Source organism: Festucalex cinctus, chromosome 9 (genome assembly GCF_051991245.1).
Source record: "Festucalex cinctus isolate MCC-2025b chromosome 9, RoL_Fcin_1.0, whole genome shotgun sequence".
Classification (NCBI taxonomy): domain Eukaryota; kingdom Metazoa; phylum Chordata; class Actinopteri; order Syngnathiformes; family Syngnathidae; genus Festucalex; species Festucalex cinctus.
Window position 1 is genome coordinate 25,895,299 of NC_135419.1, and position 25,469 is coordinate 25,920,767.

Below are 25,469 nucleotides of genomic sequence, written 5' to 3' on the forward strand. Positions count from 1 at the left end.
CATACATGTCAAGTTTGGGATTTTTTGGAGCATGTACCGGGGAGTTATTAAGCATATCCTTTTTCAGTGCGAAACACAAATTTTGATGCCCCGCCTTCATCATATAGTATTTCGAAAGGTCAAGATTTTTCCCCCTGTCGTTGGCTCAGGTCTTGACATGGTCCAGGTCAAGTCTTAACTCAGTCAGATGAAACGTGTAGGAGAAGTGGGCAAAAGTCTGCCCCCTGTGAATGTGCAAAAATCGTCAAAAATGGGACATTCAAAAATTCGTAGCTCACTTCCTGTTCATTTTAGCATATGGGTACAAGAGACTTTTTTGTAGCTCCCTCATACACCTAAAAATATTCGTCGTTCTTGCTTAAACGTACAACCGGGGCTGCTTCGTTAAAAATTTCGAGGGGGCGCTATTGAGTCATTTTTGTAAAAATAGCACAATCAACAATAAAATATTGCTCATTTTACCAGGCCAGATGTGTGTGCCAAGTTTCAGGAGTTTCTGTGCATGTTTAGACCCTCAAAACTGGCGTTGTTTTCTTGGCGAACAGCGCTTAGCCACGCCTACAGCAATTCGCGAAAACTCACAAACTTCGTGTTGTGACATCATGAAGGCCGAAACCCTCCTCTGAGCAAATATGAGGTAGGTCCAGTTAACGTGTTTGGAGAAAAACGTAGAAGAAAATTCGTAAGAAAAAAAATTGCCACTAGGTGGCGCTATCAGTTAGATGAAATGTAAGTTAGTAGATGTCTTTAGAGCTGGACTCTCATCAAATGTGTGAAATTTTGAGAAGATAGGATCATCTCGGTCAAGTTAATGCAGCTTTTATTGTCACGAAAAATCTTCAGACTTTGCGTCACCGTAGCGGCCACGCCCTTTGGCGAAAAGTTACAATATTCGGTGTGGGGCATGATCAACATCTTAAGGCTTTTCTGACCAATTTTCAACTGGATCCCTTCAACGAGCTCAGCACAGTAGCTAAAAACGTAAAGTATGACATTTATTGTAACCACTAGGTGGCGCTATATGTATGACTGAATTTTGTCATATAGATGTTTTCAGGCCGTGACTATTACGTTGCCTGAGAAGTTTGAGATTTTTTGGAGCTTGTACATGGGAGTTATTCAGCATTTGCTCTTTCTGGAAAAATGAAATTTTAAAGGCAATATTTGATGCCCCGCCCCCGTCATATAGTATTTCGAAAAGGCAAGACTTTTTGCCCAACTGTTCTCTTAGGTCTTGAGATGATAAATGCCAAGTTTGAAGTCAATGGGATGAAAAATGTTTGCATAGGGGGAAAAAGCATGACCACAATGAATGTGCCAAAATAGGCCAAAGTTGGACATTAAAAAATTCATAGCTCACTTCCTGTACATTTTAGCTACATGGTCCCAATAGACGTTTTTGTGCGTCTCGGGGTGCTACACGTGCCTGCCAATTTTCGTTGCTCTAGCTCAAACGTGCCGGGCTTGGTTTTTATTTTTCTATGCTAGGGGGCGCTATAGAGTCGCGTTGTTATAACGACTTCATAATATCAAATTTTTCGCCGGACCTGAGGAGTGTGCAAAGTTCGGTGAGTTATCGTGAATATTTAGGTACCCAAAATCGCGATTGTTTGCGGAGAATAAAGAATAATAATAATAATAATAATAATAATTTTTACAAAAACAATAGGGACCTCGCAGCGGTCGCTGCTCGGGCCCTAATAATCCGATCGAAAAACAATAGGGACCTCGAAGCGGTAGCTGCTCGGGCCCTAACTAGAGCTGCGAGCAGCTATAAAGGGCCCTCGCAGCCCGGGCCACGTTGGAGTCCTTGCACGTTGGGGTACTTGCACGTTAGGGTACTGGCACGTTGGGGTACTGGCATATTGGAAACAAAATTTCTTTGAAAATGGCATAATAAACGTTTACATGTAGAATATTTTTTTTGCCAGTGTGTGTCAAGCTCAACGGGTTTTGGTGATTGTTAAGACCTGCAAAAATCAGCGTCCTTTTTTATTTTTAGGCAATGAGTTGCCCTGATTGGTATTTTTTGTAAAAGTGTATATATACATCATCGCTCGTTGTACTCATTGCACAATGTTACTTTTATTGTCCAAAGGGGCAATCAAAAATGAATAAAACAAAATGGAAACGTACATACGTTTGGATCGGTGTGAAGCCAGTGAACAATTTGAGTGGTGGAAACTAAAAGAATATTCAGAAATGACTTAGTCATCACACTTAGAATGAGTTTACATTTTTTTGTACAAAATACCGTATGTGGGTTTTTTTTTTTATATAAGCCTCAAGGGCTAGGTGGCGCTGTATTTATAACTGAATGTTGTCATCGAGATACCTTCAGGCCTTGATTATAAGCATACATGTCAAGTGTGGGATTTTTTTTGGAGCATGTACCGTGGAGTTATTAAGCATATCCTTCATTCACGATATTGCTTTTAATGTCCACAGAGGCTATCAAAAATAAATAAAAATATATATATGTTTGAATAAGTCTGATGCCAGTGAACATTTTGAGTGGTGGAAACTAAAAGAATATTCATAAATGACTTAGTTATCACACTTAGAATGAGTTTACATTTTTTGTACAAAATACCGTATGTGGGGTATTTTTTTTTTTTGCCTGAAGGGCTAGGTGGCGCTGCATATATAACTGAATGTTGTCATAGAGATAGCTTCAGGCCTTGACGATAAACATACATGTCAAGTTTGGGATTTTTTGGAGCATGTACCGGGGAGTTATTAAGCATATCCTTTTTCAGTGCGAAACACAAATTTTGATGCCCCGCCTTCATCATATAGTATTTCGAAAGGTCAAGATTTTTCCCCCTGTCGTTGGCTCAGGTCTTGACATGGTCCAGGTCAAGTCTTAACTCAGTCAGATGAAACGTGTAGGAGAAGTGGGCAAAAGTCTGCGCCCTGTGAATGTGCAAAAATTGTCAAAAATGGGACATTCAAAAATTCGTAGCTCACTTCCTGTTCATTTTAGCATATGGGTCCAAGAGACTTTTTTGTAGGTCTTGGGCTCCCTCATACACCTAAAAATATTCGTCGTTCTTGCTTAAACGTACAACCGGGGCTGCTTCGTTAAAAACTTCTAGGGGGCGCTATTGAGTCATTTTTGTAAAAATAGCACAATCAACAATAAAATATTGCTCATTTTACCAGGCCAGATGTGTGTGCCAAGTTTCATGAGTTTCTGCGCATGTTTAGACCCTCAAAACTGGCGTTGTTTTCTTGGCGAACAGTGCTTAGCCACGCCCACAGCGATTCGCGAAAACTCACAAACTTCGTGTTGTGACATCATGAAAGCCGAATCCCTCATCTGAGCAAATATGAGGTAGGTCCAGTTAACGTGTTTGGAGAAAAACGTAGAAGAAAATTCGTAAGAAAAAAAATTGCCACTAGGTGGCGCTATCAGTAAGATCAAATATAAGTTCATAGATGTCTTTAGGGCTGGACTCTCATCAAATGTGTGAAATTTTGAGAAGATAGGATCATCTCGGTCAAGTTCATGCAGCTTTTATTGTCACGAAAAATCTTTAGACTTTGCGGCACCGTAGCGGCCACGCCCTTTGGCGAAAAGTTACAATATTCGGTGTGGGGCATGATCAACATCTTAAGGCTTTTCTGACCAATTTTCAACTGGATCCCTTCAACGAGCTCAGCGCAGTAGCTAAAAACGTAAAGTATGACATTTATTGTTACCACTAGGTGGCGCTATATGTATAACTGAATTTTATCATATAGATGTTTTCAGGCCGTGACTATTACATTGCCTGAGAAGTTTGAGATTTTTTGGAGCTTGAACATGGGAGTTATTAAGCATTTGCTCTTTCTGGACAAATGAAATTTTAAAGGCAATATTTGATGCCCCGCCCCCATCATATAGTATTTCGAAAAGGCAAGACTTTTTGCCCAGTTGTTCTCTCACGTCTTGAGATGATAAATGCCAAGTTTGAAGTTAATTGGATGAAAAATGTTTGCAGAGGGGGAAAAAGCATGACCACAGTGAATGTGCCAAAATAGGCCAAAATTGGACATTAAAAAATTCATAGCTCATTTCCTGTACATTTTAGCTACATGGTCCCAATAGACTTTTTTGTGCATCTCGGGGTGCTACACGTGCCTGCCAATTTTCGTTGCTCTAGCTGAAACGTGCCGGGCTTGGTTTTTATTTTTCTACGCTAGGGGGCGCTATAGAGTTGCGTTGTTATGACGACTTCATAATATCAAATTTTTCGCCGGGCCTGAGGAGTGTGCAAAGTTCGGTGAGTTTTCGTGAATGTTTAGGTACCCAAAATCGGGATCGTTTGCGGAGAATAAAGAATAATAATAATAATAATAATTTTTACAAAAACAATAGGGACCTCGCAGCGGTCGCTGCTCGGGCCCTAATAATAATAATAATAATAATTTTTACAAAAACAATAGGGACCTCGCAGCGGTCGCTGCTCGGGCCCTAACTAGAGCTGCGAGCAGCTATAAAGGGCCCTCGCAGCCCGAGCCACGTTGGGGTCCTTGCACGTTGGGGTACTTGCACGTCGGGGTACTGGCACGTTGGGGTACTGGCATATTGGAAGCAAAATTTTCTTTGAAAATGGCATGATAAACCTTGACATGTAGAATATTTTTTTGCCAGTGTGTGTGTCAAGCTCAACGGGTTTTGGTGATTGTTAAGACCTGCAAAAATCAGCGTCCTTTTTTATTTTTAGGCAATGAGTTGCCCTGATTGGTATTTTTTGTAAAAGTGTATATACACATCATTGCTCGTTGTACTCATTGCACAATGTTGCTTTTATTGTCCAAAGGGGCAATAAAAAATGAATAAAACAAAATGGAAACGTACATACGTTTGGATCGGTGTGAAGCCAGTGAACAATTTGAGTGGTGGAAACTAAAATAATATTCATAAATGACTTAATTATCACACTTAGAATGAGTTTACATTTTTTTTGTACAAAATACCGTATGTGGGGTATTTTTTATTGTTTTTATATAAGCCTCAAGGGCTAGGTGGCGCTGTATTTATAACTGAATGTTGTCATAGAGATACCTTCAGGCCTTAATTATATGCATACATGTCAATGTGGGATTTTTTTTGGAGCATGTACCGGGGAATTATTAAGCATATCCTTCATGCACGATAATGCTTTTAACGTCCATAGAGGCTATCAAAAATAAATAAATAAATATATATATATGTTTGCATAAGTCTGATGCCAGTGAACATTTTGAGTGGTGGAAACTAAAAGAATATTCATAAATGACTTAGTTATCACACTTAGAATGAGTTTACATTTTTTGTACAAAATACCGTATGTGGGGTATTTTTTTTTTATGCCTCAAGGGCTAGGTGGCGCTGTATTTATAACTGAATGTTGTCATCGAGATACCTTCAGGCCTTGATTATAAGCATACATGTCAAGTGTAGGATTTTTTTTGGAGCATGTACCCTGGAGTTATTAAGCATATTCTTCATTCACGATATTGCTTTTAATGTCCACAGAGGCTATCAAAAATAAATAAAAATATATATATGTTTGGATAAGTCTGATGCCAGTGAACATTTTGAGTGGTGGAAACTAAAAGAATATTCATAAATGACTTAGTTATCACACTTAGAATGAGTTTACATTTTTTGTACAAAATACCGTATGTGGGGTATTTTTTTTTTTATGCCTCAAGGGCTAGGTGGTGCTGCATATATAACTGAATGTTGTCATAGAGATAGCTTCAGGCCTTGACGATAAACATACATGTCAAGTTTGGGATTTTTTGGAGCATGTACCGGGGAGTTATTAAGCATATCCTTTTTCAGTGCGAAACACAAATTTTGATGCCCCGCCTTCATCATATAGTATTTCGAAAGGTCAAGATTTTCCCCCCTGTCGTTGGCTCAGGTCTTGACATGGTCCAGGTCAAGTCTTAACTCAGTCAGATGAAACGTGTAGGAGAAGTGGGCAAAAGTCTGCCCCTGTGAATGTGCAAAAATCGTCAAAAATGGGACATTCAAAAATTCGTAGCTCAATTCCTGTTCATTTTAGCATATGGGTCCAAGAGACTTTTTTGTAGGTCTTGGGCTCCCTCATACACGTAAAAATATTCGTCGTTCTTGCTTAAACGTACAACCGGGGCTGTTTCGTTAAAAACTTCTAGGGGGCGCTATTGAGTCATTTTTGTAAAAATAGCACAATCAACAATAAAATATTGCTCATTTTACCAGGCCAGATGTGTGTGCCAAGTTTCATGAGTTTCTGTGCATGTTTAGACCCTCAAAACTGGCGTTGTTTTCTTGGCGAACAGCGCTTAGCCACACCCACAGCAATTCGCGAAAACTCACAAACTTCGTGTTGTGACATCATGAAGGCCGAAACCCTCATCTGAGCAAATATGAGGTAGGTCCAGTTAACGTGTTTGGAGAAAAACGTAGAAGAAAATTCGTAAGAAAAACAATTGCCACTAGGTGGCGCTATCAGTTAGATGAAATATAAGTCAGTAGATGTCTTTAGGGCTGGACTCTCATCAAATGTGTGAAATTTTGAGAAGATAGGATCATCTCGGTCAAGTTAATGCAGCTTTTATTTTCACGAAAAATCTTCAGACTTTGCGTCACCGTAGCGGCCACGCCCTTTGGCGAAAAGTTACAATATTCGGTGTGGGGCATGATCAACATCTTAAGGCTTTTCTGACCAATTTTCAAATGGATCCCTTCAACAAGCTCAGCACAGTAGCTAAAAACGTAAAGTATGACATTTATTGTAACCACTAGGTGGCGCTATATGTATAACTGAATTTTATCATATAGATGTTTTCAGGCCGTGACTATTACGTTGCCTGAGAAGTTTGAGATTTTTTGGAGCTTGAACATGGGAGTTATTAAGCATTTGCTCTTTCTGGACAAATGAAATTTTAAAGGCAATATTTGATGCCCCGCCCCCATCATATAGTATTTCAAAAAGGCAAGATGTTTTGCCCAGTTGTTCTCTCAGGTCTTGAGATGATAAATGCCAAGTTTGAAGTCAATTGGATGAAAAATGTTTGCAAAGGGGGAAAAAGCATGACCACAGTGAATGTGCCAAAATAGGCCAAAATTGGACATTAAAAAATTCATAGCTCACTTCCTGTACATTTTAGCTACATGGTCCCAATAGACTTTTTTGTGCGTCTCGGGGTGCTACACGTGCCTACCAATTTTTGTTGCTCTAGCTCAAACGTGCCGGGCTTGGTTTTTATTTTTCTACGCTAGGGGGCGCTATCGAGTCGCATTGTTATGACGACTTAATAATATAAAATTTTTCACCGGGCCTGAGGAGTGTGCAAAGTTCGGTGAGTTTTCGTGAATGTTTAGGTACCCAAAATCGCGATCGTTTGCGGAGAATAAAGAATAATAATAATAATAATAATAATAATAGTAATAATAATAATAATAATTTTTACAAAAACAATAGGGACCTCGCAGCGGTCGCTGCTCGGGCCCTAATAATAATAATAATAATAATAATAATAATAATTTTTACAAAAACAATAGGGACCTCGCAGCGGTCGCTGCTCGGGCCCTAACTAGAGCTGCGAGCAGCTATAAAGGGCCCTCGCAGCCCGGGCCACGTTGGGGTACTTGCACGTTGGGGAACTTGCACATTGGGGTACTGGCACATTGGAAGCAGAATTTCTTTGAAAATGGCATGATAAACGTGGATTTTTTTTTTTTTTTTTTTGCCAGGTGTGATGAGTGTGTCAAGCTCAATGGGTTTTGGTGATTGTTAAGATCTGCAAAAATCAGCGGCTTATTTTTTATTTTTAGGCAATGAGTTGCCCTGATTGGTATTTTTTGTAAAAGTGTATATACACATCATCGCTCGTTGTACTCATTGCACAATGTTACTTTTATTGTCCAAAGGGGCAATCAAAAATGAATAAAACAAAATGGAAATGTACATACGTTTGGATCGGTGTGAAGCCAGTGAACAATTTGAGTGGTGGAAACTAAAAGAATATTCATAAATGACTGAGTTATCACACTTAGAATGAGTGTACATTTTTTGTACAAAATACCGTATGTGGGGTATTTTTTTTTTATTCCTCAAGGGCTAGGTGGCGCTGCATATATAACTGAATGTTGTCACAGAGATAACTTCAGGCCTTGACGATAAACATACATGTCAAGTTTGGGATTTTTTGGAGCATGTACCGGGGAGTTATCAAGCATATCCTTTTTCATTGCGAAACACAAAATTTGATGCCCCGCCCTCATAATATAGTATTTCGAAAAGACAAAATTTTTCCCCCTGTCGTTGGCTCAGGTCTTGACATGGTCCAGGCCAAGTCTTAACTCAGTCGGATGAAACGTGTAGGAGAAGTGGGCTAAAGTCTGCCCCCTGTGAATGTGCAAAAATCGTCAAAAATGGGACATTCAAAAATTCGTAGCTCACTTCCTGTTCATTTTAGCATATGGGTCCAAGAGACTTTTTTGTAGGTCTTGGGCTCCCTCATACACCTAAAAATATTTGTCGTTCTTGCTTAAACGTACAACCGGGGCTGCTTCGTTAAAAACTTCTAGGGGGCGCTATTGAGTAATTTTTGTAAAAATAGCACAATCAACAATAAAATATTGCTCATTTTACCAGGCCAGATGTGTGTGCCAAGTTTCATGAGTTTCTGTGCATGTTTAGACCCTCAAAACTGGCGTTGTTTTCTTGGCGAACAGCGCTTAGCCACGCCCACAGCAATTCGCGAAAACTCACAAACTTCGTGTTGTGACATCATGAAGGCCGAAACCCTCATCTGAGCAAATATGAGGTAGGTCCAGTTAACGTGTTTGGAGAAAAACGTAGAAGAAAATTCGTAAGAAAAAAAATTGCCACTAGGTGGCGCTATCAGTTAGATGAAATATAAGTCAGTAGATGTCTTTAGGGCTGGACTCTCATCAAATGTGTGAAATTTTGAGAAGATAGGATCATCTCGGTCAAGTTAATGCAGCTTTTATTTTCACGAAAAATCTTCAGACTTAGCGTCACCGTAGCGGCCACGCCCTTTGGCGAAAAGTTACAATATTCGGTGTGGGGCATGATTAACATCTTAAGGCTTTTCTGACCAATTTTCAAATGGATCCCTTCAACGAGCTCAGCACAGTAGCTAAAAACGTAAAGTATGACATTTATTGTAACCACTAGGTGGTGCTATATGTATAACTGAATTTTGTCATATAGATGTTTTCAGGCCGTGACTATTACGTTGCCTGAGAAGTTTGAGATTTTTTGGAGCTTGTACATGGGAGTTATTCAGCATTTGCTCTTTCTGGACAAATGAAATTTTAAAGTCAATATTTGATGCCCCGCCCCCGTCATATAGTATTTCGAAAAGGCAAGATGTTTTGCCCAGCTGTTCTCTCAGGTCTTGAGATGATAAATGCCAAGTTTGAAGTCAATTGGATGAAAAATGTTTGCAAAGGGGGAAAAAGCATGACTACAGTGAATGTGCCAAAATAGGCCAAAATTGGACATTAAAAAATTCATAGCTCACTTCCTGTACATTTTAGCTACATGGTCCCAATAGACTTTTTTGTGCGTCTCGGGGTGCTACACGTGCCTGCCAATTTTCGTTGCTCTAGCTCAAACGTGCCGGGCTTGGTTTTTATTTTTCTACGCTAGGGGGCGCTATAGAGTCGCGTTGTTATAACGACTTCATAATATCAAATTTTTCGCCGGACCTGAGGAGTGTGCAAAGTTCGGTGAGTTTTCGTGAATATTTAGGTACCCAAAATCGCGATTGTTTGCGGAGAATAAAGAAGAAGAAGAATAATAATAATAATAATAATAATAATAATAATAATAATAATAATTTTTACAAAAACAATAGGGACCTCGCAGCGGTCGCTGCTCGGGCCCTAATAATAATTTTTACAAAAACAATAGGGACCTCGCAGCGGTCGCTGCTCGGGCCCTAATAATAATTTTTACAAAAACAATAGGGACCTCGCAGCGGTCGCTGCTCGGGCCCTAATAATTATAACTAGAGCTGCGAGCAGCTATAAAGGGCCCTCGCAACCCGGGCCACGTTGGGGTACTTGCACGTCGGGGTACTGGCACGTTGGGGTACTGTCAAATAGGACAAGGACCATCTAAAATGTTTTTGACAAGCCTTGTGTGTGCAAAGTTTAATCAAAACGCAAAATATGGTGTGCAATTCCCAAAATAAATTCAAAATGGTGGACTTCCTTTTAGGTTTAGCATACGGCTACAGAATACCTTTTGTAGGTCTTAAGCTAATAGGTATGCCTCCCAGTTTTCATAAATCTTGGTCAAGTCATCTTTAGTTGTGTATCGCTTGAATCATACAATTGGAAATGCTCCATAAAAATGCATAGAAGGCGCTATTGAGCACAACGTTGGGTTACTTGCACGTCAGGGTACTGGCACGTTGGGGTACTGTTACATGGAACAAGGACCATTTAAAATGTTAGTTTTTTCCATGCCTTGTCTGTGCAAAGTTTAATGAAAAAGGCCAAAAATGATGTATAATTCCCAAAATAAAATCAAAATAGCGGACTTCCTCTTTGGTTTGGCAAATGGCTACATAATACTTTTTTGTAGGTCTAGCATAATCATACAATCGGAAATGCTTCATAAAAATGTCTAGAGGGCGCTATTTATTGCAAATTGCACAATAAATCTCTAAAAATTCATGTTCATGACAAGTCTGATGTGTTTGCAAAGTTTCATGAGTTTTCATGTGTATAAAAAAAAAAAAAAAAGCAGCACTTGACAACTGTTACATGGAACAAGGACCATTTAAAATGTTAGTTTTTTCCATGCCTTGTCTGTGCAAAGTTTAATGAAAAAGGCCAAAAATGATGTATAATTCCCAAAATAAAATCAAAATAGCGGACTTCCTCTTTGGTTTGGCAAATGGCTACATAATACTTTTTTGTAGGTCTAGCATAATCATACAATCGGAAATGCTTCATAAAAATGTCTAGGGGTGCTATTTATTGCAAATTGCACAATAAATCTCTGAAAATTCATGTTCATGACAAGTCTGATGTGTTTGCAAAGTTTCATGAGTTTTCATGTGTATAAAAAAAAAAAAAGCAGCACTTGACAAACAATGCATTGCTATGGCAACAGCGTGTTACAAAATAAAAAACTTTCGATTACTTTGCATCTTAAACATCTTAAGATGAAACACACCAAGTTTGAAGACAGTCGGATAAATTTTGTAGGAGGGGTTCGTTAAAATATGACCCCTGAAAAAGGCCACAAAAAATGGCAACAAATCCCATCATAAATCAAAATGGCAGACTTCCTGTTTGGTTTAGCACATGGTTCCAAGAGACTTTTTTGTACATCATGGGCTCTTATGTATGCCTGCAAATTATCATAGCGCTAGGTGAAACGTAGGAGGAGTTTTTTAGCTCAAAATGTGATGCCCGGCCCCTGGGGGACTTCCTGTTAGGTTAAGCACATGGCACCAAGAGACTTTTTTGTACATCCTGGACTGTTACATATGTCTACAATTTTTCGTCGCTCTAGCTGCTTCGTACAACTGGGAATGCTTCATTAATAAGATTTTTTTTCCTTTGCAAAAAGTGCATGCCACGACAACAGCGTGTGACGAAATAAAAAACTTTCAATAACTTTTCATTTTCAACATCTTAAGATGAATCACACCAAGTTTGAAGATGATTGGATAAACTCTGTAGGAGGAGTTTGTTAAAATATGACCCCTATGAAATAGCCAAAAAAAATGGCAACACATTCCAAAGTAAATCAAAATGGCGGACGTCCTGTTAGGTTTAGCATATGGTTCAAAAAGAGTTTTTTGTACCTCGAGGGCTGTTATATACCTCTACAAATTTTGGTAACTCTATGTGAAACGTACAGCAGGGTATGCTTTGTTAAAGAGGAGTTTTTTAGCTCAAAATGTGATGCCCGGCCCCTGGGGGACTTCCTGTTGGGTTTAGCACAGGGCACCAAGAGACTTTTTTGTACATCTTGGGCTGTTACATATGTCTACAAATTTTCGTAGCTCTAGCTGCTTCGTACAAATGGGAATGCTTCTTTAAGGATATTTTTTTTCCTTTAAAAACGGTGCATGCCATGACAACAGTGTGCGACGAAATACAAAGCTTTCAATAACTTTTCATCTTCAACATCTTAAGATGAATCACACCAAGTTTGAAGATGATCGGATAAACACTGTAGGAGGAGTTCGTTAAAATAAGACCCCAATGAAATGGCCAAAAAAATGGCAACACGTTCCAAAATAAATCAAAATGGTGGACTTCCTGTTAGGTTTAGCATATGGTTCAAAAAGAGTTTTTTGTAGGTCATAGCCTGTTACATATGTGTACCAATTTTCGTAGCTCTAGATTAAACGTACAACCGGCAATGCTTCGTGAAGTAAGAATTTTTAAACTCTAAATTTGATGCGCCGCCGCCGTCATATAGTATATCAAAAACTTTTCATTTTTCACAATGATGTTGTCCCAGGTGTTGAGATGGTACATCCCAAGTTTGAAGTCAATCGGGTTAACCGTGTAGGAGAAGCGGGCAAAAGTATGACCCCTGTAAATGTGCAAAAATTGGCAAAAATTGGACATTTAAATACTCATACCTCACTTTCTGTCTATTTTAGGGTACACACTTCAAAGAGGTTTTTGTTCATTGGGATGTGCTACAGGTGCCACACAATTTTCATAGCCGTCGGACAATCGTAGCGGGACAGGGATCCGTTTAACCTATGTAGGGGGCGCTAAGGAGCCATTTTTCTGTTATCATGTATGGCGACTTTAAAATATCAAATTTTTCGCCAGGCCTGATGTGCGTGTAAAGTTTGGTGAGTTTTCGTTCACGTTTAGTGTCTCAAAAATGCGATTGTTTGCGGAGAAGAAAAAGAAGAATAATAAGAAGAATTCCTACAAAAACAATAGGGCCTCGCAGCGGCACCGCCGCCGCCGCTGCTCGGGCCCTAACTAGAACTGCGAGCAGCTATAAAGGGCCCTCGCAGCCCGGGCCACGTCGGGGTCCTTGCACGTTGGGGTACTTGCACGTTGGGGTACTTGCACGTTGGGGTACTGGTACGTTGGGGTACTGGCATATTGGAAGCAAAATTTCTTTGAAAATGGCATAATAAACGTTTACATGTATAATTTTTTTTTGCCAGTGTGTGTCAAGCTCAACGGGTTTTAGTGATTGTTAAGACCTGCAAAAATCAGCGTCCTTATTTATTTTTAGGCAATGAGTTGCCCTGATTGGTATTTTTTGTAAAAGTGTATATATACATCATCGCTCGTTGTACTCATTGCACAATGTTACTTTTATTGTCCAAAGGGGCAATCAAAAATGAATAAAACAAAATGGAAACGTACATACGTTTGGATCGGTGTGAAGCCAGTGAACAATTTGAGTGGTGGAAACTAAAAGAATATTCATAAATGACTTAGTTATCACACTTAGAATGAGTTTACATTTTTTGTACAAAATACCGTATGTGTTTTTTTTTTTTTATATATTATGCCTCAAGGGCTAGGTGGCGCTGTATTTATAACTGAATGTTGTCATCGAGATACCTTCAGGCCTTTATTATAAGCATACATGTCAAGTGTGGGATTTCTTTTTGGACCATGTACCGTGGAGTTATTAAGCATATCCTTCATTCACGATATTGCTTTTAATGTCCACAGAGGCTATCAAAAATAAATAAAAATATATATATGTTTGGATAAGTCTGATGCCAGTGAACATTTTGAGTGGTGGAAACTAAAAGAATATTCATAAATGACTTAGTTATCACACTTAGAATGAGTTTACATTTTTTGTACAAAATACCGTATGTGGGTTTTTTTTTTTTTTATGCCTCAAGGGCTAGGTGGCGCTGCATATATAACTGAATGTTGTCATAGAGATAGCTTCAGGCCTTGACGATAAACATACGTCAAGTTTGGGATTTTTTGGAGCATGTACCGGGGAGTTACTAAGCATATCCTTTTTCAGTGCAAAACACAAATTTTGATGCCCCGCCTTCATCATATAGTATTTCGAAAGGTCAAGATTTTTCCCCCTGTCGTTGGCTCAGGTCTTGACATGGTCCAGGTCAAGTCTTAACTCAGTCAGATGAAACGTGTAGGAGAAGTGGGCAAAAGTCTGCCCCCTGTGAATGTGCAAAAATCGTCAAAAATGGGACATTCAAAAATTCGTAGCTCACTTCCTGTTCATTTTAGCAGATGGGTCCAAGAGACTTTTTTGTAGGTCTTGGGCTCCCTCATACACCTAAAAATTTTCGTAGATCTTGCTTAAACGTACAACCGGGGCTGCTTCGTTAAAAACTTCTAGGGGGCGCTATTGAGTCATTTTTGTAAAAATAGCACAATCAACAATAAAATATTGCTCATTTTACCAGGCCAGATGTGTGTGCCAAGTTTCATGAGTTTCTGTGCATGTTTAGACCCTCAAAACTGGCGTTGTTTTCTTGGCGAACAGCGCTTAGCCACACCCACAGCAATTTGCGAAAACTCACAAACTTCGTGTTGTGACATCATGAAGGCCGAAACCCTCATCTGAGCAAATATGAGGTAGGTCCAGTTAACGTGTTTGGAGAAAAATGTAGAAGAAAATTCGTAAGAAAAAAAAATTGCCACTAGGTGGCGCTATCAGTTAGATGAAATATAAGTCAGTAGATGTCTTTAGGGCTGGACTCTCATCAAATGTGTGAAATTTTGAGAAGATAGGATCATCTCGGTCAAGTTAATGCAGCTTTTATTTTCACGAAAAATCTTCAGACTTTGCGTCACCGTAGCGGCCACGCCCTTTGGCGAAAAGTTACAATATTCGGTGTGGGGCATGATCAACATCTTAAGGCTTTTCTGACCAATTTTCAAATGGATCCCTTCAACAAGCTCAGCACAGTAGCTAAAAACGGAAAGTATGACATTTATTGTAACCACTAGGTGGCGCTATCAGTAAGATGAAATATAACTTCATAGATGTCTTTAGGGCTGGACTCTCATCAAATGTGTGAAATTTTGAGAAGATAGGATCATCTCGGTCAAGTTAATGCAGCTTTTATTGTCACGAAAAATCTTTAGACTTTGCGGCACCGTAGCGGCCACGCCCTTTGGCGAAAAGTTACAATATTCGGTGTGGGGCATGATCAACATCTTAAGGCTTTTCTGACCAATTTTCAACTGGATCCCTTCAACGAGCTCAGCGCAGTAGCTAAAAACGTAAAGTATGACATTTATTGTTACCACTAGGTGGCGCTATATGTATAACTGAATTTTATCATACAGATGTTTTCAGGCCGTGACTATTACATTGCCTGAGAAGTTTGAGATTTTTTGGAGCTTGAACATGGGAGTTATTAAGCATTTGCTCTTTCTGGACAAATGAAATTTTAAAGGCAATATTTGATGCCCCGCCCCCATCATATAGTATTTCGAAAAGGCAAGACTTTTTGCCCAGTTGTTCTCTCACGTCTTGAGATGATAAATGCCAAGTTTGAAGTTAATTGGATGAAAAATGTTTGCAGAGGGGGAAAAAGCATGACCACAGTGAATGTGCCAAAATAGGCCAAAATTGGACATTAAAAAATTCATAGCTCATTTCCTGTACATTTTAGCTACATGGTCCCAATAGACTTTTTTTGTGCATCTCGGGGTGCTACACGTGCATGACAATTTTCGTTGCTCTAGCTCAAACGTGCCGGGCTTGGTTTTTATTTTTCTACGCTAGGGGGCGCTATAGAGTCGCGTTGTTATGACGACTTCATAATATCAAATTTTTCGCCGGGCCTGAGGAGTGTGCAAAGTTCGGTGAGTTTTCGTGAATGTTTAGGTACCCAAAATCGGGATCGTTTGCGGAGAATAAAGAAGAAGAAGAAGAAGAAGAAGAAGAAGAAGAAGAAGAAGAAGAAGAAGAAGAAGAATTTTTACAAAAACAATAGGGACCTCGCAGCGGTCGCTGCTCGGGCCCTAATAATTCGAACAAAAAACAATAGGGACCTCGCAGCAGTCGCTGCTCGGGCCCTAATAAAAACTAACAGAACCACCCTGAAAACTAATAAAAACTAACTAAAATGAAAAATTCCAAAACTATAAGAACCCTACAAATAAATTGGTTTATATACTGTAGCATTTTTCTAAATATGCAAAAGCACAAATTATTTGTACAATTTTTAGGACTAAACACAATTTCTCTTCATAACATTATGTGGCCCTGGCGTCCTTCTGATTTTCCGTATGTGGCCCTCAAATGAAAAAGTTTGAACACCCCTGCTCTAGACATTTGTTAATTTGCTGTTCATAGTTGGTTACCCTCTGCTGTCACGAATGTGGTTCCATCGAGACTTATGTCAGTATGGTTCTGTAACATCAATTATTTAACAATAGCTTAGAGCCTATTTTGCATTGCTTGGCCTTAGCACAGCTTCCCCTATTCTCCGTTCGCGTTCACGATACTTGTCAGGCGTTACATATTCACCAACATGGAGCATTAGACACTTTGAGAGGAGCGGCTGCTGTTTCGCCATCATGCTAGCTCGCCACCCAGTCACAGACTGAGATAGTTTTGATGGATGGAAAATACAGTGTCATCAACAAACATTATAAGCCACAGTACTTACAGACGCACTTGTAAACTAGCTAGCTATGATGGACAATTGGACATCTGCTGTACTGGCAGGAATGAGTTAACAAAATAAGACCAAACTTAACTCTTTATGGTAGATGTGTCAACAGAGATGTTGGCATGTGCCAGTGATATCTGTAAAGTCTTCATCTGACACTCTGGGGTTCTTTTTTTCCCCCCTCATTGAGAATTCTGCTCTGTGATCTTGCAGTCATCTCTACAGGATGGCCACTCCTTGGAAGAGAAGCAGCAGTGCTGTCCTTAGTCCATTTATAGACATTTTTTTTCTAACTGTGGACTGATAAACATGTAAAGACTTTTATAGGTACTTTTGTAATCTTTTCATGTAAAGTCCTGATCTCAACACACGGGTATCTGGCTCAGAAAAGTAAACGGTCAATTTGCTAATGCGAAACTTGTCAAAAGTAAGTAATTTTTTAACGTACCCGATGGATGAATGAATGTATCAAGTAAAATTAATAATTCACAATCGGTTTTAAGTCACCAGAACAAATGACGTCCGTTGAGAATGCAATAAAACAACACAAAGTCACCATGTTCATTAGCACTAAACTGAAGAACGATGAAGTGAATCGTAGATTCATGTTTACTTCATGTACAGCATGGGTTAGCCGCCACCTGACACTGATCCAACATCAGCAACTACTTAGCAAGGATGAATCAACGGTTTGTCAACTAAGCTACGAGTACTAAAATTATATTCCCGTTGATAGGTCTCGAAAAAAAAGATTATTGGTGAAGTCTACATTTGTAGTGATAGGATTTAGCGCTGTTAGCAATTAGCTACCTTGCGTGCTGTTTCCCGTTATATAAGACAGCAGTCCTTGGTTAGCAAGAGCAGCAAAATAATCTGTATTAGTGAAATGAAAGGTTCAAACTAATGTCGTGCTTTTAGTTTAATCTTACCTTGCTTTGCTGTGCGAATAAAAAGGACGCTCCACAGCTAACGCTACCTGGGCCTAACAGCCGTAAGTTGGCAGAGCAAAAAAAAAAAAAAAAAAAAAAGACAATTACACTTTTCTAAAAAATGGTTTCAAATTCCATTGCCCCTCGCTACACTTTGCAGAAGATCCTCTAAACCGCGTTTGAATCCGGATTACAAGGTTATATGTATGCCTTATTTATGTTTTGGTTTGTGTCGGTACTTTGCTATCATGTAGCTTTCCGGCGCGCAGTCTCGAAGCTAAGCGGATACTGCGGGTCAAAGCGCCGTCGACCGCTATGACGTCACGAGGACGAACCCCATTATTGCAATCATTAATGCCAGAATTATCTATTTTTGATCGTGACTTAAAGATTTCCCTAGTAGCCGATGATAGTTTTATTTCTTAAAGATAAATCTCCAATTAAGATAGCTCTCCAAACTACTCAGGAATGTTCTGCTGCTTCAGGATTAGACCACAATATTAACAAATCTGAGATATGCCTATATAAAACTGATGAACAAATCATATTTAATATTCCTGTTAAGGAAACTGTTAAATATTTAGTGAGGGATTCATATTACAAAAAAAACAACCTTCCATCAGACTGCTTCCAAACTTTTCTTCTCTGATTCAAAAAGCAAACCCAGATAGCAAAATACAGTGATTGAATGTTGAAATTTAGTCAAATTGGTTATTTTTCGTTGAAGTTGATAAATCTATGTTTCTCAATATGTAATTAAAGTTACCCTTTCAACATTTGAAAAAATGTTTTGTTATGTTTTGTTTCTTTTCTAATCACCCACTCACACAAGCTTACACCGCGTACCGTAAACATTTGAGAAAATGTTGAATATGCATTGTTTGGGGTAGATGATGTCACAAGTTATGACTTCCGGGTTTCAATCGCGTGCTTCTGGGAGCTCAGCTCAGTCTCAGCTCTCTGAAATGCTTTAGACAACTGAGACAGACGGACACACTACTACTTGCACACATCGACGGGAACTCGTACCCGAGGGGCACAAAGTCGGAAGCGCAAGTATTGGAATGCGGCCCACACGTCGCAAACCGGAACCGGAATCAAAGTTGATGTGCAAAAACCCGGAAGTTGGAAGTTTTGTTTTTTTTAATTTTTTTTATTTATTTATTTTTTTTATTTATTTTTTGTAACCACTTATTCACACACTCACACACAAGCTTACTTCATATAAGCCACATGGGGTCTCCCAGGCGGGGGAGCGAACCCACGCCAACCGGCAGGAAGGCAAGTGACGGTTCCACCCCTCCACCTGGAGCCCACCCGGAAGTTGGAAGTTCCACCTCCTCCGTGGCATTTAAAAAAAAAAATATATATATATATATATATATATATATATATATATATATATATATATATATATATATATATATATCCCCATAGATGTTGGGTTTGTCAAGACCCTGCACGATCGGTGACGCGCATGCGCAGAAGATCCCGCCACCTTGGATCGCCAACTCCGGATACTCGAACAAATAAATATCTTTATATGCGTACGCGATAGTGCGCGTTCGTAAAAATACGATACAACATGACAAAAAAAAAAAAACATATAGATCATTGATGCATTTTAAAGTAACTAAGTAATTTTTAATCCCATAAGATGAACATTTTACTTTTGACCTCATTACATTATAGCAAGTCTGCATTGTTGTACTTTCCAGTAAGTCGCGGTGTGTGTGTTTTAAATGACCCCCCTGCCTCGCCCACCCCCAAAACCTATCCTATGATATTGGCCACATATTGTTCTAAGGACAATAAAAAGACTGCAGACTAAACGTAAATTATAACAATGAACACTCACGAGGAATGTATTGGGGTCAAAAGTAAAACCTTCGTCTTTTAAACCAGTAGAATTAAATTAGTTTCTTTGTAATGCATCAAGTATTTAAACTTTTTTTCAATGATGTATAATGTTTTTACGCGCTATCGCGCAGCCCTATAAAGATGTTTTGTTCTAGTGGGCTTACCGTAGTTAGCGATCCAAGATGGCCGGATCTTCTGCGCATGCGCGTCACCGGTCGTGCAGGGTCACCGATAGCGTCTTGACAGGGTTTTCAATGTTGAAATGTCAAAACGGGGAATTATAACATTAATTCCGAAACCCAATAAGGAGAGATTTGTACTACAGAATTGCAGACCGATAACTTTGTTATGTAATGACTACAAATTGTTGGCAATATGTTTATTCGAGTAGATTAGATATGGAGATAGCAAATATAATTGATGAGTGTCAATCAGCCTTTGTTAAGGGTAGGAGCATACATAACCACACCAGGCTGATTATTGATTTGTTGGACTACAGTGAATATATTCAAAGTGACAGTTATGTGCTGTTTCTAGATTTTTTCAAGGCTTTTAATACCATTGAACATTCGTTTCTGATAGAAGTGCTTCAGTTCTTGGGTTTTGGGATAAATTTTTGTAATATTGTCAAAATGTTCTACACTGACATAAGCAGTTGTGTTTCTCTGAACCCTGGAGTAACGATTTACAGTGTTGCGTGGTATCCGTCAGGGGTGCCCAATTTCACCCAAACTTTTTATACTGGCAACACAACTATTAACAATACTTATTAATAATTATGAGGATATTCAAGGGATTACAATTTTTGATAGAGAATTTAAAATAAGTCAATTTGCAGATGACACATCCATATTTTTGAAAGATGGCTCAATGGTTGATAAAACTCTAAATGTTATCTCAAGCTTTTCCAAAGCCTCTGGGTTATCCCTTAATATTGAAAAATGTAAGTTACTCTCATTGTTTACAGCAACTGATCAACATCTATTGCTTCAATTCAAGTTAAAACTGAAGTAAAATACCTAGGATTAACAATAACTGAAGATTTAATAATAAGAGAAGATATGAATATTACTAACCATATAATTGACATAAAAAAAAGTCACTCAGTCGCTGGTTAACAAGAGACTTAACTATTTTTGGCAGAATTGTGTTATCCAAAGGGGAAGGTATTTCCAAACTGATTTACCCACGCCAATCCTTGTATATATCCTCAAGAAATATTAATAAAGCCAATAGTGTTATTTTTCAGTTTTTATGGAGGAATAAAACACATTAAAAGATCCCAACTAGTTAAGGAATATGACAAGGGTGGTGTGAAAGCTCCAGAATTTGAATCGATGATTGGTACATTTAGAGTGAATTGGATTAAGTTTTGTTTGTCACAGCCCAACTCGATGTGTACCACATTCCTAGATTCTTGTTTAAAATGATTGCTGGTTTGGATTTTGTGCTGAAATGTGACTTTGATGTGAACAGAGTCCCGATAAAGTTGCCTAATTTTCATAAACAAATTATTTATTTATTTTTTTGGGAAAAAGATATTTACCCATAATTTTTCTCCTCACAAGACAATTTTGTGGAACAATAGAGTAATAACATTGAATAGAAAATCAATATTTAAAATTGCTTGGTTTGTATTGGTAACTGATTTAATGGATAGTAATGGAATTTTTTTAAAGTCTCTTAGACTTTACAGTGAAATATTGTCATGGTTCGGTTCTCAGCCCTGTTGTGCTTTTGTTTTTTCAGTGCCTGTAACGAGAGGGGCGTTCCCCAGCGCCGCACCTGCAACTTGTTTGCAATCAAGACTTTAAAAGGACTCCGACCAGCAACAGCCAGCTGTCGGATTATTATTTGCTCACCATTGTGTCCAAGTGTTCTCCGCGTTCTCCTGTTTGGTAAAGTTTTGAATCTGCTGTCGTCCTTAGTTTAGTTTGTATTCACGTGTGTATATCCGCGTCGCCTTTTGTTTGTATTACCGTGTTGATTGATTCCGTGTGCATTTCGAGTAGTCCTTGCCGGTTGCAAGTGTTTTGAGTTTTTCTAGTCCTTGCCTTTTGCAAGTGTTTTTCGTTACGTTAGTTACCTTGCCGTTTGCAAGTGTTTTGGTTATGTTATTCCTCCTTGCTGTCGCAAGTGTTTTTTGTTCCGTTCGCGTTCCTTGCCGTTTGCAAGTGTTTTGTGTTCTCTATTCCGTCCTTGCCTTTTGCAAGTGTTTTGTGTTACCTCCGTGTTCCTTGCCTGTGTGCAAGAGCACTTCTGCTAACCTCGTTGTCTTGCCTGCGAGCAAGCTTTGTTCCATCGGTTCGTCAAAAGGAATAAAACGAGATTGTTTTCCTCCTCTGAGCCTGCGTTTCTGGGATCTATTCTTTATCGACTCAATCGAGTCATCACAAATATAAATTGAACTGTCCTCTAAGAGAATATAGTAAAATATGTGGTGTAATCCCTTTACCCTTGATTCTCTTAATTAAGACTTTTTTTGGTGTATAATAATGCGTCAACGACATTGCCAAGTCTAATGGTTGATGAACATAATCTTTTTTGATAAGAAATGTGACAAAAAATTGATTGGGAAGGTATTTAAAAGCGGAATAATTCCTGATTTTGGTAGAGGGTCAGTTTGGCAGGGTTTTAGGTTAGTTAATTCAGTTAATATAAAGAAGGCTTTTACAAAATACATTAATTGTAATTACAAATTTCATTCATAACAAATCTTTAGCCTTTGGAATCAGTCTTATTATTTTATTTGTCAAACTTTATTTGCATAAAATAAGAATTTCCAAATCCCTTCCGAATTTTCATATATTTGTTGCTGAATTTGATTTGTATATTAATTCCTTGAAGTTGACATGAATCAAGAAAAGTAAGATTTATTTTTTTTTTTTTGTGGCTTAGGTTATTTTACTTATCCTTATTGTTTAATTTTTTTGATTTTCTTTTTATGTTGAATTGTTTGATTTTTCGAAATATTATGAATGTTAATAAGGAAAGATGAAAACTATGAACTGATGTTTTATGTTCTAATGCTGTGAATGTTAAAAGCAGAGTTTCAATACAAATCATTCATGCCAGAATGAGAATGAATACAATAGTTAGCACTTAAACTAAAATCTCCTGGAAGCGAACACAGAAGGTTTGTCACAAATAGTCCTCTCAAATTTCTATTATTTGGAAATACTGTAATAAACCTTCCTAGGTTGATTGAACTGCAGCTTAGCTGGATGTGTCCACCACCTTTTATCGGGAGGTCCTGAGTCGGAAACTGGAACTACGACAGCGCACACCTCAGTACAATTAGACACAATCTTTATTACACCCCCCCCCCCCCCCCCCCCCCAAACTCAAGGCCCGTGACATTCCGCACCCCACAAAGAGCACATGTTATCCGGTCCCCCCACCCCTTCCCCCTCACAGCCCTAGCCAATCAGAAGCCGGAAGACGGCTCCTGTCAAAATTGATTGATGACATCCTGCACCCCACAACAAACACATGTTATCCGGTTCCCCCCACCCTTCTGCACCCCTTCAACAAACATATGTTTCCGGTCACCCCAACACCCTCCCCATTGTATACGTGCTTCCGGTGACCCCCACCACCAACAACAGCTTTGAAGTCGGGGAGGAAGCGCTCTCCCCACAGTTCTACCATCTGATAACAATAAATCGACATCCACTTGTTAAAAAACTTTTCATCGTGTCACAGGAAGGACACGCCTTTTGAAGTCTTGCAGGAAGCACCCCCCGGCCCTCCCCCATTGCAAGACCCCAGGAGTCGTGATATACCCCCGGTAGATAAGGTTGTGAACCCATCACCCCTCCCCTTCCGTACTCCTGGGAAAGACCCTACCAGCTTTTGAAGTCGCGGAGGAAGCACTCCCCACCACCTTAGTGATACTTCACACTGTCGTGCGATAGGAAGCGTCCCCCGGCGCCTCTATCGGGCATGCGCGTGCGTGAATGTAAAATAGTACGAGGGTCTCTTAATCGAGTTAAAGTGTTGTGAATATTAAAAAATGTAATCTATTTGCTTCTTGTTTTTTAAAATAAATAAATAAAAGAAACTTACCGGTGTTTTAGGATATGAAGTTACATCTCCTTCGATGGGTTTTTTCTTTTTTTTTAAATAAAATAAAAAAATAAAGGGTGTCTGTTTCTAACCGAAGGAGTTGGAGAGGGGGGAAATACAGACGAAAAAATAGATTATTCGTGCGTATAGGACGGCTATTTAACCCATTTCAGAACCGCATTCCCCCCTTTTTCCTAGACTAAAAACTTGTGTGACTACGTAAAAAGCTAAACGGAGGATGGTGGAGAGGTGTGACTCCCTCACGCTGCGGTAAACGGCGCCATCTAAAGGTCTAAGGATGTTACAGCCTATGATTAAGAGAGGGAGGTAGGTATTAGAATGTGATAAGTTTGTCTGTATTTTTAATTTTAAATAGAGTGAGGCATGAAATTAATCGGTTGATGTTTCGTGCGTTGTATTTGATAGCAATGTAATAAAGACATTTTGGTAGGATGAACACAATAAAGTTAGTCTACAAAAGTAAATTAGGGTATTAAAATGTTGATAATGAATGTAAAACCTAAAAATTTGATTCAAAGGTATTCAATTTGTAAATTATACATTTTGGATGACGGAACAATGTATGGCATTAGAGTAGCGAAAATTTGTTTGCCTTTTTTTTTGTGTGTGTTTAAAAAAGATAATAATTGTACTAGTTTAAAAAATACTGATTTCTGGAGAGAATATGTAATCACAAACTCAGGTAGGAACTGCATGTGGACATTATTGGTCAGACGTCTGCTTCTTTTTAAAACCAAGAGAATTGAAAGTATGAAACTTTGAGTTTCTTGATACGTTAATAGATTTATACTCTTTTTTTTTTTTTTTCTTTTTTTTTAAGAGCTCAGAATTGTTCATTCGGTAGTCTTACCGATTCAACGTCTTGTCATCATTGCTCTTTTTTTTTTTTTTTTTTTTTTTGTGTGTATGTGTGCGTGCGTTTGCGTGCGTTTGCGTGCGTGCGTTTGCGTGTGTGCGTTTGCGTGCGTTTGCGTGCGTGCGTGTGCGTGCGTGCAAATACGTATAAATTTATACTCATTCATTCACCTAAAACCTTATAAATATCCCATTACCCTTCGCCTTAACCAGGTACTTCAGAATCTTGCCAGAGTCGTGAGATTTAAATGGTCAGGAGACCAGAGAAAAGGTCAGAAAAAAAAGAAATAAAGAGAAAAGAAAGGTAAATCAAAGTGACATCCAGCACCGACCAAACACTTCCTGCCTTCCCCATGGTTACAAAATCAAAGTCTTACGCCAACCCCGGAAGCCTCTAAATTCCAGCAAATTTAGCGAGATCTCAAGAGCCCAGAGGAAAAACTAAAGAGAGGAAGGAGGGAAGGATCGATAAGGCAGAGTGAGATCAATAGAGGCCAGTACATCCAATCCATCAAAGTGAAGTCCAGCACCAACAAGACCCCTCCTGCGTGGTTACAAAACCAGAGTCTTATGCCAACCCCAGAAACCTCATACTTCTAATAAATTAAGATCTCAAGTGACCAGAGGAAAAACTAAAGAGAGGAAGGAGGGAAGGATAGATAAAGCAAAGTGAGAACCACAGACACCAGCACCAACTGATTCAAGGGGCTGTGGGAGGGAGAGGGTACTTCTGTTGAGTTTCAGTAGATGCTGGTGCGACGGATCTGGCATGCATAAGGACCACCACCAAAGAAAGAAGCCGTCAACCGCGGTCCAGCAAAGCGAGCACCGCCCCCCCCCCCCCCCCCGCTTTGCTGGACCGCGGTTGACGGCTTCTTTCTTTGGTGGTGGTCCTTATGCATGCCAGATCCGTCGCACCAGCATCTACTGAAACTCAACAGAAGTGATAGCAAAAAAAAAATATTATTTTTTAAAATCCGTAAAAATGTGTAAACACGTTTTGTTTTGCTTTGTTTTGGAGGGACTGAGTATTTTGAAACATTTCATAGTAAAGCGTAAGGAGAACTAAAAAAAAGTTTCATAAAGGTAATAATTTGACTTTATAAAAAAAAAAAA

General features: G+C 39.0%; 1 protein-coding gene across 3 annotated transcripts in view; it reads right to left on the bottom strand.

The window, feature by feature from the left end:
- The window catches only part of elf2a (E74-like factor 2a (ets domain transcription factor)), a 143,930-nt gene extending 126,079 nt beyond the window's left edge, over positions 1-17,851 (bottom strand). For 2 of the 3 annotated variants that reach the window (XM_077531918.1, XM_077531916.1), the window contains exon 1: positions 17,550-17,851. The gene's annotated coding sequence lies outside the window, so the exon portion shown is untranslated. Of the gene's footprint in view, positions 1-16,708; positions 16,857-17,549 lie in introns of all 3 variants that reach the window. The other variant, XM_077531917.1, reaches the window with a different exon arrangement.
- Positions 17,852-25,469: the final 7,618 nt, after the last annotated feature.